Raw genomic sequence first — 15,276 nt, 5'->3', positions numbered from 1 at the left:
TAAGATCATTTTGAGGCTTACTAGTGAACATGTAAGGCCATAAATGTGCCCACTAGTTCACTAGTAAGATCATTTTGAGGCTTACTAGTTGACAGGTAAGCCACAAAATGCCCACTACTTCACTAGTAAGATCATTTTGAGGCTTACTAGTTGACATGTAAGCCGCAAAACGCCCACTAGTTCACCTGTAAGATCATTTTGAGGCTTACTAGTGAACATGTAATGCCATAAATGTGCCCACTAGTTCACTAGTAAGATCATTTTGAGGCTTGCTATTTGACATGTAAGCCACAAAACGCCCACTAGTTCACGAGTAAGATCATTTTGAGGCTTACTAGTGAACATGTAAGCCACAAAACGCTCACTAGTTCACAAGTAAGGTCATTGTGACGCTTACTAGTGAACATGTAAGCCACAAAAGAACCCACTAGTTCACTATTATGATCATTTTGAGGCTTACTAGTTGACATGTAAGCCGCAAAACGCCCACTAGCTCACAAGTAAGATCATTTTCACGCTTACTAGTTGACGTGTAAGGCCATAAATGTGCCCACTAGTTCACTAGTAAGATAATTTTGAGGCTTACTTGTTGACATGTAAGCCGCAAAACGCCCACTAGTTCACTAGTAAGATCATTTTGACGCTTACTAGTGAACATGTAAGGCCATAAATGTGCCCACTACTTCACTAGTAAGATCATTTTGAGGCTTACTCGTTGACATGTAAGCCACAAAACGCTCACTAATTCACTAGTAAGGTCATTTTGACGCTTACTAGTGAACATGTAAGCCACAAAACGCCCACTAGTTCATTAGTAAGATCATTTTGAGGCTTACTGGTGAACATGTAAGGCCATAAATGTGCCCACTAGTTCACTGGTAAGATCATTTTGAGGCTTACTAGTTGATATGTAAGCCGCAAAACCCCCACTAGTTTACTAATAAGATCATTTTGACGCTTACTAGTGAACACGTAAGGCCATAAATGTGCCCACTAGTTCACTAGTAAGATCATATTGAGGCTTACTATTTGACATGTAAGCCACAAAACGCCCACTAGTTCACTAGTAAGATCATTTTGAGGCTTACTAGTGAACATGTAAGCCACAAAACGCCCACTCGTTCCCTAGTAAGATCATTTTGACGCTTACTAGTGAACATGTAAGCCACAAAACGCTCACTGGTTCACTAGTAAGGTAATTTTGACGCTTACTAGTGAACATGTAAGCCACAAAACGCCCACTAGTTCACTAGTAAGAGCATTTTGACGCTTACTCGTGAACATGTAAGGCCATAAATGTGCCCACTAGTTCACTAGTAAGGTCATTTTGACACTTACTAGTGAACATGTAAGCCACAAAACGCTCACTAGTTCACTAGTAAGATCATTTTGAGGCTTACTAGTGAACATGTAAGGCCATAAATGTGCCCACTAGTTCAATAGTAAGATCATTTTGAGGCTTAGTAGTTGACATGTAAGCCGCAAAACGCCCACTAGTTCATTAGTAAGATCATTTTGAGGCTTACTTGTTGACATGTAAGCCGCCAAACGCCCACTAGTTCACTCGTAAGATCATTTTGAGGCTTACTAGTTGACATGCAAGCCGCAAAACTCCCACTAGCTCACTCGTAAGATCATTTTGACGCTTACTAGTGAACATGTAAGCCGCAAAACGCACACTAGTTCACTAGTAAGATCATTTTGAGGCTTACTAGTTGACATGTAAGCCGCAAAACTCCTACTAGTTCACTAGTAAGATCATTTTGACGCATACTAGTGAACATGTAAGGCCATAAATGTGCCTGCTAGTTCACTAGTAAGATCATTTTGAGGCTTACTAGTTGACATATAAGCCGCATAACGCCCCTTAGCTCACTCGTAAGATCATTTTGAGGCTTGCTAGTTGACATGTAAGCCGCAAAATGCTCACTAGTTCACTAGTAAGGTCATTTTGACGCTTACTCGTGAACATGTAAGCCACAAATTGTCACTAGTTCACTAGTAAGGTCATTTAGACGCTTACTAGTTAACATGTAAGCCACAAAACGGCCACTAGTTCACTAGTAAGATCATTTTGAGGCTTACTTGTTGACATGTAAGCCGCAAAACACCCACTAGTTCACTCGTAAGATCATTTTGAGGCTTACTAGTTGACATGCAAGCCGCAAAACGGCCACTAGTTCACTAGTAAGATCATTTTGACGCTTACTAGTGAACATGTAAGGCCATAAATGTGCCCACTAGTTCACTAGTAAGATCATTTTGAGGCTTACTCGTTGACATGTAAGCCACAAAACGCTCACTAATTGACTAGTAAGGTCATTTTGACGCTTACTAGTGAACATGTAAGCCACAAAACGCCCACTAGTTCATTAGTAAGATCATTTTGAGGCTTACTTGTTGACATGTAAGCCGCAAAACGGCCACTAGTTCACTAGTAAGATCATTTTGACGCTTACTCGTGAACATGTAAGCCACAAAACGGCCACTAGTTCACTAGTAAGATCATTTTGACGCCTACCCGTGAACATGTAAGCCACAGAACGCCCACTAGTTCACTAGTAAGATCATTTTGAGGCTTACTAGTGAACATGTAAGGCCATAAATGTGCCCACTAGTTCACTAGTAAGATCATTTTGACACTTACTAGTGAACATGTAAGCCACAAAACGCTCACTAGTTCATTAGTAAGATCATTATGAGGCTTACTTGTTGACATGTAAGCCGCAAAACGCCCACTAGTTCACTAGTAAGATCATTTTGACGCTTACTCGTGAACATGTAAGCCACAAAACGCCCACTAGTTCACTAGTAAGGTCATTTTGACGCTTACTAGTGAACACGTAAGCCACAAAACGCCCACTAGTTCATTAGTAAGATCATTTTGAGGCTTACTTGTTGACATGTAAGCCGCAAAACGCCCACTAGTTCACTAGTAAGATCATTTTGACGCTTACTCGTGAACATGTAAGCCACAAAACGCCCACTACTATACTAGTAAGATCATTTTGAGGCTTACAAGTGAACATGTAAGGCCATAAATGTGCCCACTAGTTCACTCGTAAGATCATTTTGGGACTTACTAGTTGACATGTAAGCCACAAAATCCCCACTAGTTCACTAGTAAGATCATTTTGAGGCTTACTAGTTGACATGTAAGCCGCAAAACGCCCACTAGTTCACTGGTAAGATCATTTTTAGGCTTACTAGTGAACATTTAAGCCACAAAACGCCCACTAGTTCACTAGTAAGATCATTTTGAGGCTTACTAGTGAACATGTAAGGCCATAAATGTGCCCACTAGTTCACTAGTAAGATCATTTTGAGGCTTACGAGTGAAGATGTAAGCCACAAAACGCCCACTAGTTCATTAGTAAGATCATTTTGAGGCTTACTTGTTGACATGTAAGCCGCAAAACTCCCACTAGTTCACTCGTAAGATCATTTTGAGGCTTACTAGTTGACATGCAAGCCGCAAAACACCCACTAGTTCACTAGTAAGATCATTTTGACGCTTACTCGTGAACATGTAAGCCACAAAACGCCCACTACTATACTAGTAAGATCATTTTGAGGCTTACAAGTGAACATGTAAGGCCATAAATGTGCCCACTAGTTCACTTGTAAGATCATTTTGGGGCTTACTAGTTGACATGTAAGCCACAAAATCCCCACTAGTTCACTAGTAAGATCATTTTGAGGCTTACTAGTTGACATGTAAGCCGCAAAACGCCCACTAGTTCACTGGTAAGATCATTTTGAGGCTTACTAGTGAACATGTAAGGCCATAAATGTGCCCACTAGTTCACTAGTAAGATCATTTTGAGGCTTACTTGTTGACATGTAAGCTGCAAAACTCCCACTAGTTCACTCGTAAGATCATTTTGAGGCTTACTAGTTGACATGCAAGCCGCAAAACACCCACTAGTTCACTAGTAAGATCATTTTGACGCTTACTCGTGAACATGTAAGCCACAAAACGCCCACTACTATACTAGTAAGATCATTTTGAGGCTTACAAGTGAACATGTAAGGCCATAAATGTGCCCACTAGTTCACTCGTAAGATCATTTTGGGGCTTACTAGTTGACATGTGAGCCACAAAATCCCCACTAGTTCACTAGTAAGATTATTTTGAGGCTTACTAGTTGACATGTAAGCCGCAAAACGCCCACTAGTTCACTGGTAAGATCATTTTGAGGCTTACTAGTGAACATGTAAGGCCATAAATGTGCCCACTAGTTCACTAGTAAGATCATTTTGAGGCTTACTCTTTGACATGTAAGCCACAAAACGCCCACTAGTTCACTAGTATAATCATTTTGAGGCTTACTCGTGAACATGTAAGCCACAAAACGCCCACTAGTTCACTAGTAAGATCATTTTGACGCTTACTAGTGAACATGTAAGCCACAAAACGCTCACTAGTTCACTAGTAAGGTCATTTTGACGCTTACTCGTGAACATGTAAGCCACAAATTGTCACTAGTTCCCCCCCCCCCTTAAATTCCAACCTTCGACCTCATCGTGGTGGGGGGGTGAACGGGTAATCTACCCGGCCAACAGAAGGCTCTGGTAGAAGCAGGGCTGGGGACCCGGCTTCTCAATAAATTCCCACGAATCTTCTTCATGACTTCACGACTGACTGCAATTACGACTCGAGCTACGGCGTCCGCGGGAACCGACGCGCCTGCTCTCAGCTCGACAGGGCGGGTGATAAATGTGCAAGTCGGGCACCACTATCCCCTCCACCATCACCTCCTCCGACGCCGTGAGCGCCTCAAAATTGCTTGCTGGAACGTCCGGACTCTCCGCGACGAAGGGACCCAAGCCCTCACCATGAGGTCACTTCACAACTATGGCGTCAGTGTGGCATGCCTCTCTGAAGTACGCCTCCCTGATGCCGGGCAGCGAGAGCTGAAGGTCCCTGGTGTAAATGTGGTCTACAACCTCTACCATAGTGGAGTGACGGACAACAGCGGCCGGCACGGCGTTGCAATCGCCCTTGCTCCCGAGGCACAGGCTGCACTGCTGGGGTGGGAACCCATCTCCCCCCGCCTTGCCAGGGTGCGCTTGAGGGGTGCCATTGCCAACATCTCTGTCGTGGCGGTATACGCGCCCACACTGAACGCTGATGACGTGGACAAGGAGCAGTTCTATCATAAGCTCCAGACGACTGTCGATGGCATCCCCTCCAATGACATCTTGGTGATCGCAGGAGACTGGAATGCGCGCACCGGACCGGCGACTGACACCACGCAACGAGTGCTGGGGCGTTTTGCTCTGGGAAGACGCTGCGACAATGGCGAATGGCTCGTTAACTTCGCCGCCTCAAATCGCCTAGTCATGATGAATACACGCTTCCAACACCCCCAACATCAGCTAGTCACCTGGTACTCGAACGATGGGCGGACGACTAACCAGATTGACTACATACTGGTTCGGTCACGTTGGGCGAGTTCAGTCCTCGACGCACGGGCGTACCGTGGAGCAGTCACGGGAGGCAAGAGCGGCTCCGACCACGTGCTTGTGCGTGCTACCCTTCGCATCAGACTTAAAGTTAATTGCCCTTCAAAACGCACCATGCGGATTGATGTCGCGAAATTGAAGCTGGATGGAGGGAAGAATTTTCAAGTGGAGGTCCAAAACCGCTTCGCTCAACTACAACCGGCTTCCAATGAGCCAGAGCAGGAGTGGCGGGAACTCAAATCTACCATCATTGCAGCTGCACGCTCACACCTCATCTCCACCAAACGCCAGAACCGTGACTGGATCACTGCAAACACTCTGGCCCTTGCAGAACGATCCAGGCTTGCGCGAGTAACAGGAGCAGCCAACTTCAGCGAACTACGGCGACTTACCACTCGGGCGATTCGGGCAGATCGAAATGCCTATTGGTGCGACTTTGCCGAAGAAACTGAGAGGGCCGCCGCTGCGGGTGATACCCGCAAGCTTTATCAGCTGGTAAAGAAGGCGAGCAGGAAATCCGCTGGAGTCAGCGAAACAATCTGCACAGTGAACGGTTCTGTGATAACCTCCCTAGAGGAACGGCTGCAACGTTGGCGCGAACACTTCGAAGTCCTACTCAATCACCCACCACCAGTGTTGGCGCCTGTGCTTCCTGCAATTGATGAGGAGTACGACTGCAGCTCGGACGCACGAACGTTAGACGAAATTCGAGGCGTCCTGCTTCAGCTCAGGAATAATAAAGCCCGAGGTGAAGACGGCATCCCGGCGGAAGTTTACAAAAGCAACATTGACGTCTTCGCAGCGTGGCTTCATCGCGTATACAACGCCGTATGGACGTCCGAGACCATCCCGGATGACTGGAGCGAAGCGGTGTTAATACCCCTTTTCAAGAAGGGAGACAAGAAGCTGTGCGCCAACTACAGAGGCATTAGCCTTCTCGATGTGGCTGCAAAAGCATTCGTCGTCCTTCTGCTGAAACGCTTCCAGATGGCCCGTGACCACCGGACTCGCCCAACTCAGGGTGGCTTTCGCCCCGGAAGGGGATGCGTAGACCGGATTTTTAGCCTGCGTCGCACCTTGGAGCAACGATGGGCCTACCAACAATCAACAGTCGTGTGCTTCATTGACTTTGCCGCAGCATTTGATTCAGTTGACCGGGGTGTGTTGTGGATGATCATGAAGGCTGATGGGATCCCTGTGAAACTGCTTCGGCTCATCCAGGGGTACTACCGGTCAACCCGAGTCCGAGTGCGGGCCTACGGCAGCGAATCAGAAACCTTTGAGGTGCGGTCGGGTGTCCGACAAGGCTGCGCGCTCTCGCCAACCTTATTCAACTATGCCATCGACCACATCCTCAACACTGCTCTCCATGGCTTTGAGGGAGTGAGGGTCGGCCGAGATGTCGCAGTGTCGGACCTGGCATACGCAGATGACATCGCTCTACTTGGAAACACGTTCGAGGAAGTTGAAAACGCGCTGATGAAAATCCATCGAACGGCCCTGACCGTTGGAATGTGCATCAACGCCTCGAAGACCAAGATCATGTCCTCCCTCACCAACCCAGCTGACCAACGGTCGCTGTCACTGGAGGGCATGACCCTGGAAAACGTTGATTCCTTCACATATCTCGGCTGCTCTGTGGTTCCGTCGGGGCAAGGAGAAGCAGAAGTCGTGCATCGCATCGGGGCTGCCAGATCCGCTTTCGTGCGCCTACAACACCATCTGTGGGGTCGGCGCGAGATCTCGGCAGTGACAAAGGGGCGTGTCTACCAGGCGATCGTGCGGACCATCCTGCTTTATGGCTGTGGGACCTGGCCTATGAGAGTGGCTGACCAGCGCAAGCTGGAAGTCTTTGATAACGATTGCGTCCGCCGTATTCTCCGCCGCCGCCGATCGGACCGGGTCCCCACTGCTGACCTTCGTCGCTGCCTGCACCTTAGCCCCTTACCAGCGTGTCTCTTGCAACGCCGACTTCGTTGGTTCGGGCATGCGGCACGCCACCAGGAGGGCGAGTTGATCAGGGATGTTCTCCTTCCTGCTCCTTTGCCAGCCTGGCGCAAGCGGCGTGGTGGACAAGTCAAGACCTGGGCCACCACGATGAAAGAAGACCTCGCGTATCTTTCCGGCCCCTTGGTGGTGGGTCTGAGACGGTGGAACCAGGACTGGCTGAAGCTGTCGGTTGACGTGGCACAGGATCGCCGCGCTTGGGCCGCCATGATCAGGGATGTCGTGCGCGCCAAGGAAGAAGCCGGTTCAACCCGCCCAGGGTGAAGGCCGTTGCAAACAAAAACAAAACACAAAACGCTCACTAATTCACTAGTAAGGTCATTTTGACGCTTACTAGTGAACATGTAAGCCACAAAACGCCCACTAGTTCACTAGTAAGAGCATTTTGACGCTTACTCGTGAACATGTAAGCCACAAAACGGCCACTAGTTCACTAGTAAGAGCATTTTGACGCTTACCCGTGAACATGTAAGCCACAGAACGCCCACTAGTTCACTAGTAAGATCATTTTGAGGCTTACTAGTGAACATGTAAGGCCATAAATGTGCCCACTAGTTCACTAGTAAGATCATTTTGACGCCTACTAGTGAACATGTAAGCCACAAAACACTCACTAGTTCACTAGTAAGGTCATTTTGACACTTACTAGTGAACATGTAAGCCACAAAACGCTCACTAGTTCACTAGTAAGATCATTTTGAGGCTTACTAGTGAACATGTAAGGCCATAAATGTGCCCACTAGTTCACTAGTAAGATCATTTTGAGGCTTAGTAGTTGACATGTAAGCCACAAAATGCCCACTAGTTCACTAGTAAGATCATTTTGAGGCTTAGTAGTTGACATGTAAGCCACAAAATGCCCACTAGTTCATTGGTAAGATCATTATGAGGCTTACTTGTTGACATGTAAGCCGCAAAACGCCCACTAGTTCACTCGTAAGATCATTTTGAGGCTTACTAGTTGACATGCAAGCCGCAAAACGCCCACTAGTTCACTAGTAAGATCATTTTGACGCTTACTCGTGAACATGTAAGCCACAAAACGCCCACTAGTTCACTAGTAAGGTCATTTTGACGCTTACTAGTGAACACGTAAGCCACAAAACGCCCACTAGTTCATTAGTAAGATCATTTTGAGGCTTACTTGTTGACATGTAAGCCGCAAAACGCCCACTAGTTCACTAGTAAGATCATTTTGACGCTTACTCGTGAACATGTAAGCCACAAAACGGCCACTAGTTCACTGGTAAGATCATTTTGAGGCTTACTAGTGAACATTTAAGCCACAAAACGCCCACTAGTTCACTAGTAAGATCATTTTGAGGCTTACTAGTTGACATATAAGCCACAAAATCCCCACTAGTTCACTGGTAAGATCATTTTGAGGCTTACTAGTGAACATGTAAGGCCATAAATGTGCCCACTAGTTCACTAGTAAGATCATTTTGAGGCTTACGAGTGAAGATGTAAGCCACAAAACGCCCACTAGTTCACTAGTAAGATCATTTTGAGGCTTACTAGTTCACATGTAAGCCACAAAACGCTCACTAATTCACTAGTAAGGTCATTTTGATACTTACTAGTGAACATGTAAGCCACAAAACGCCCACTAGTTCATTAGTAAGATCATTTTGAGGCTTACTTGTTGACATGTAAGCCGCAAAACTCCCACTAGTTCACTCGTAAGATCATTTTGGGGCTTACTAGTTGACATGTAAGCCATAAAATCCCCACTAGTTCACTAGTAAGATCATTTTGAGGCTTACAAGTGAACATGTAAGGCCATAAATGTGCCCACTAGTTCACTAGTAAGATCATTTTGAGGCTTACTAGTTGACATGTAAGCCACAAAACGCCCACTAGTTCACTAGTAAGATCATTTTGAGGCTTACTAGTGAACATGTAAGCCACAAAACGCCCACTAGTTCACTAGTAAGGTCATTTTGACGCTTACTAGTTAACATGTAAGCCACAAAACGCCCACTAGTTCACTAGTAAGATCATTTTGAGGCTTACTTGTTGACATGTAAGCCGCAAAACGCCCACTAGTTCACTCGTAAGATCATTTTGAGGCTTACTAGTTGACATGCAAGCCGCAAAATGCGCACTAGTTCACTAGTAAGATAATTTTGACGCTTACTAGTGAACATGTAAGGCCACAAATGTGCCCACTAGTTAACTAGTAAGATCATTTTGAGGCTTACTAGTTGACATGTAAGCCACAAAACGCTCACTAATTCACTAGTAAGGTCATTTTGACGCTTACTAGTGAACATGTAAGCCACAAAACGCCCACTAGTTCATTAGTAAGATCATTTTGAGGCTTACTTGTTGACATGTAAGCCACAAAACGCCCACTAGTTCACGAGTAAGATCATTTTGACGCTTACTCGTGAACATGTAAGCCACAAAACGGCCACTAGTTCACTGGTAAGATCATTTTGAGGCTTACTAGTGAACATGTAAGGCCATAAATGTGTCCACTAGTTCACTAGTAAGATCATTTTGAGGCTTACTAGTTGACATGTAAGCCACAAAACGCCCACTAGTTCACGAGTAAGATCATTTTGAGGGTAACGAATGAAGATGTAAGCCACAAAACGCCCACTAGTTCACTAGTAAGATCATTTTGAGTCTTACTAGTGAACATGTAAGCCACAAAACGCCCACTAGTTCACTAGTAAGATCATTTTGAGGCTTACTAGTTGACATGTAAGCCACAAAACGCCCCTTAGCTCACTCGTAAGATCATTTTGAGGCTTACTAGTGAACATGTAAGCCAAAAAACGCTCACTAGTTCACTAGTAAGGTCATTTTGACGCTTACTCGTGAACATGTAAGCCACAAATTGTCACTAGTTCACTAGTAAGGTCATTTTGACGCTTACTAGTGAACATGTCAGCCACAAAACATTCACTAGTTCACTAGTAAGGTCATTTTGACACTTACTAGTGAACATGTAAGCCACAAAACGCTCACTAGTTCACTAGTAAGGTCATTGTGACGCTTACTAGTGAACATGTCAGCCACAAAAGAACCCACTAGTTCACTAGTAAGATCATTTTGAGGCTTACTTGTTGACATGTAAGCCGCAAAACGCCCACTAGTTCACTCGTAAGATCATTTTGAGGCTTACTAGTGAACATGTAAGACACAAAATGCCCACTAGTTCACTAGTAAGATCATTTTGAGGCTTGCTAGTTGACATGTAAGCCGCAAAACGCCCACTAGTTCACTGGTAAGATCATTTTGAGGCCTACTAGTGAACATGTAAGGCCATAAATGTGCCCACTAGTTCACTAGTAAGATCATTTTGAGGCTTGCTATTTGACATGTAAGCCACAAAACGCCCACTAGTTCACTAGTAAGATCATTGTGAGGCTTGCTAGTGAACATGTAAGCCACAAAACGCTCACTACTTCACAAGTAAGGTCATTGTGACGCTTACTAGTGAAAATGTAAGCCACAAAAGAACCCACTAGTTCACTATTAAGATCATTTTGAGGCTTACTAGTTGACATGTAAGCCGCAAAACGCCCACTAGCTCACTCGTAAGATCATTTTGAGGCTTACTAGTTGACATGTAAGCCGCAAAACGCCCACTAGTTCACGATGAAGATCATTTTCACGCTTACTAGTGAACATGTAAGGCCATAAACGTGCCCACTAGTTCACTAGTAAGATCATTTTGACGCTTACTAGTGAACATGTAAAGTCATAAATGAGCCCATTAGTTCACTAGTAAGATAATTTTGAGGCTTACTAGTTGACATGTAAGCCACAAAATGCCCACTAGTTCTCTAGTAAGTTCATTTTGAGGCTTACTAGTGAAGATGTAAGCCACAAAACGCCCACTTGTTCACTAGTAAGATCATTTTGACGCTTACTAGTGAACATGTAAGGCCATAAATGTGCCCACTAGTTCACTAGTAAGATCATTTTGACTCTTAATAGTGAACATGTAAGGCCATAAATGTGCCCACTAGTTCACTAGTAAGATCATTTTGAGGCTTACTCGTTGACATGTAAGCCACAAAACGCTCACTAATTCACTAGTAAGGTCATTTTGACGCTTACTAGTGAACATGTAAGCCACAAAACGCCCACTAGTTCATTAGTAAGATCATTTTGAGGCTTACTTATTGACATGTAAGCCGCAAAACGGCCAGTAGTTCACTAGTAAGATCATTTTGACGCTTACTCGTGAACATGTAAACCACAAAACGCCCACTAGTTCACTGGTAAGATCATTTTGAGGCTTACTGGTGAACATGTAAGGCCATAAATGTGCCCACTAGTTCACTGGTAAGATTATTTTGAGGCTTACTAGTTGACATGTAAGCCACAAAATCCCCACTAGTTCACTAGTAAGATCATTTTGAGACTTACTAGTTGATATATAAGCCGCAAAACCCCCACTAGTTCACTGGTAAGATCATTTTGAGGCTTACTAGTGAACATGTAAGGCCATAAATGTGCCGACTAGTTCACTAGTAAGATCATTTTGAGGCTAACTAGTTGACATGTAAGCCACAAAACGCCCACTAGTTCACTAGTAAGATCATTTTGAGGCTTACTAGTGAACATGTAAGCCACAAAACGCCCACTAGTTCACTAGTAAGATCATTCTGACGCTTACCGGTGAACATGTAAGCCACAGAACGCCCACTAGTTCACTAGTAAGATCATTTTGAGGCTTACTAGTGAACATGTAAAGCCATAAATGTGCCCACTAGTTCACTAGTAAGATCATTTTGAGGCTTACTAGTTGTCATGTAAGACACAAAACGCCCCTTAGCTCACTCGTAAGATCATTTTGAGGCTTACTAGTGAACATGTAAGCCACAAAACGCCCACTAGTTCACTAGTAAGATCATTTTGACGCTTACTAGTGAACATGTAAGCCACAAAACGCTCACTAGTTCACAAGTAAGGTCATTGTGACGCTTACTAGTGAACATGTCAGCCACAAAAGAACCCACTAGTTCACTAGTAAGATCATTTTGAGGCTTACTAGTTGTCATGTAAGCCACAAAACGCCCCTTAGCTCACTCGTAAGATCATTTTGAGGCTTACTAGTGAACATGTAAGCCACAAAACGCTCACTAGTTCACTAGTAAGGTCATTTTGACGCTTACTCGTGAACATGTAAGCCACAAATTGTCACTAGTTCACTAGTAAGGTCATTTTGACGCTTACTAGTTAACATGTAAGCCACAAAATCCCCACTAGTTCACTAGTAAGATCATTTTGAGGCTTACTAGTTGATATATAAGCCGCAAAACCCCCACTAGTTCACTGGTAAGATCATTTTGAGGCTTACTAGTGAACATGTAAGGCCATAAATGTGCCGACTAGTTCACTAGTAAGATCATTTTGAGGCTAACTAGTTAACATGTAAGCCACAAAACGCCCACTAGTTCACTAGTAAGATCATTTTGAGGCTTACTAGTGAACATGTAAGCCACAAAACGCCCACTAGTTCACTAGTAAGATCATTTTGAGGCTTACTAGTGAACATGTAAGCCACAAAACGCCCACTAGTTCACTAGTAAGATCATCTTGACGCTTACTAGTGAACATGTAAGCCACAAAACGCTCACTAGTTCACAAGTAAGGTCATTGTGACGCTTACTAGTGAACATGTCAGCCACAAAAGAACCCACTAGTTCACTAGTAAGATCATTTTGAGGCTTACTAGTTGTCATGTAAGCCACAAAACACCCCTTAGCTCACTCGTAAGATCATTTTGAGGCTTACTAGTGAACATGTAAGCCACAAAACGCTCACTAGTTCACTAGTAAGGTCATTTTGACGCTTACTCGTGAACATGTAAGCCACAAATTGTCACTAGTTCACTAGTAAGGTCATTTTGACGCTTACTAGTTAACATGTAAGCCACAAAACGCCCACTAGTTCACTAGTAAGATCATTTTGAGGCTTACTAGTGAACATGTAAGCCACAAAACGGCCACTAGTTCACTAGTAAAATCATTTTGACGCTTACCCGTGAACATGTAAGCCACAGAACGCCCACTAGTTCACTAGTAAGATTATTTTGAGGCTTACTAGTTGACATGTAAGCCACAAAATGCCCACTAGTTCTCTAGTAAGATCATTTTGAGGCTTACTAGTGAAGATGTAAGCCACAAAACGCCCACTAGTTCACTAGTAAGATCATTTTGAGGCTTACTAGTGAACATGTAAGCCACAAAACGGCCACTAGTTAACTAGTAAGATAATTTTGAGGCTTACTAGTTGACATGTAAGCCACAAAATGCCCACTAGTTCTCTAGTAAGATCATTTTGACGCTTACTAGTGAACATGTAAGGCCATAAATGTGCCCACTAGTTCACTAGTAAGATCATTTTGACTCTTAATAGTGAACATGTAAGGCCATAAATGTGCCCACTAGTTCACTAGTAAGATCATTTTGAGGCTTACTCGTTGACATGTAAGCCACAAAACGCTCACTAATTCACTAGTAAGGTCATTTTGACGCTTACTAGTGAACATGTAAGCCACAAAACGGCCACTAGTTCACTAGTAAGATCATTTTGAGGCTTACTTGTTGACATGTAAGCCGCAAAACACCCACTAGTTCACTCGTAAGATCATTTTGAGGCTTACTAGTTGACATGCAAGCCGCAAAACGGCCACTAGTTCACTAGTAAGATCATTTTGACGCTTACTAGTGAACATGTAAGGCCATAAATGTGCCCACTAGTTCACTAGTAAGATCATTTTGAGGCTTACTCGTTGACATGTAAGCCACAAAACGCTCACTAATTGACTAGTAAGGTCATTTTGACGCTTACTAGTGAACATGTAAGCCACAAAACGCCCACTAGTTCATTAGTAAGATCATTTTGAGGCTTACTTGTTGACATGTAAGCCGCAAAACGGCCACTAGTTCACTAGTAAGATCATTTTGACGCTTACTCGTGAACATGTAAGCCACAAAACGGCCACTAGTTCACTAGTAAGATCATTTTGACGCCTACCCGTGAACATGTAAGCCACAGAACGCCCACTAGTTCACTAGTAAGATCATTTTGAGGCTTACTAGTGAACATGTAAGGCCATAAATGTGCCCACTAGTTCACTAGTAAGATCATTTTGACACTTACTAGTGAACATGTAAGCCACAAAACGCTCACTAGTTCATTAGTAAGATCATTATGAGGCTTACTTGTTGACATGTAAGCCGCAAAACGCCCACTAGTTCACTAGTAAGATCATTTTGACGCTTACTCGTGAACATGTAAGCCACAAAACGCCCACTAGTTCACTAGTAAGGTCATTTTGACGCTTACTAGTGAACACGTAAGCCACAAAACGCCCACTAGTTCATTAGTAAGATCATTTTGAGGCTTACTTGTTGACATGTAAGCCGCAAAACGCCCACTAGTTCACTAGTAAGATCATTTTGACGCTTACTCGTGAACATGTAAGCCACAAAACGCCCACTACTATACTAGTAAGATCATTTTGAGGCTTACAAGTGAACATGTAAGGCCATAAATGTGCCCACTAGTTCACTCGTAAGATCATTTTGGGACTTACTAGTTGACATGTAAGCCACAAAATCCCCACTAGTTCACTAGTAAGATCATTTTGAGGCTTACTAGTTGACATGTAAGCCGCAAAACGCCCACTAGTTCACTGGTAAGATCATTTTTAGGCTTACTAGTGAACATTTAAGCCACAAAACGCCCACTAGTTCACTAGTAAGATCATTTTGAGGCTTACTAGTGAACATGTAAGGCCATAAATGTGCCCACTAGTTCACTAGTAAG

The sequence above is a fragment of the Hippocampus zosterae genome, chromosome 4 (genome assembly GCF_025434085.1).
Source record: "Hippocampus zosterae strain Florida chromosome 4, ASM2543408v3, whole genome shotgun sequence".
Taxonomy (NCBI): Eukaryota; Metazoa; Chordata; class Actinopteri; order Syngnathiformes; family Syngnathidae; genus Hippocampus; species Hippocampus zosterae.
This window is presented reverse-complemented; position numbering follows the sequence as displayed.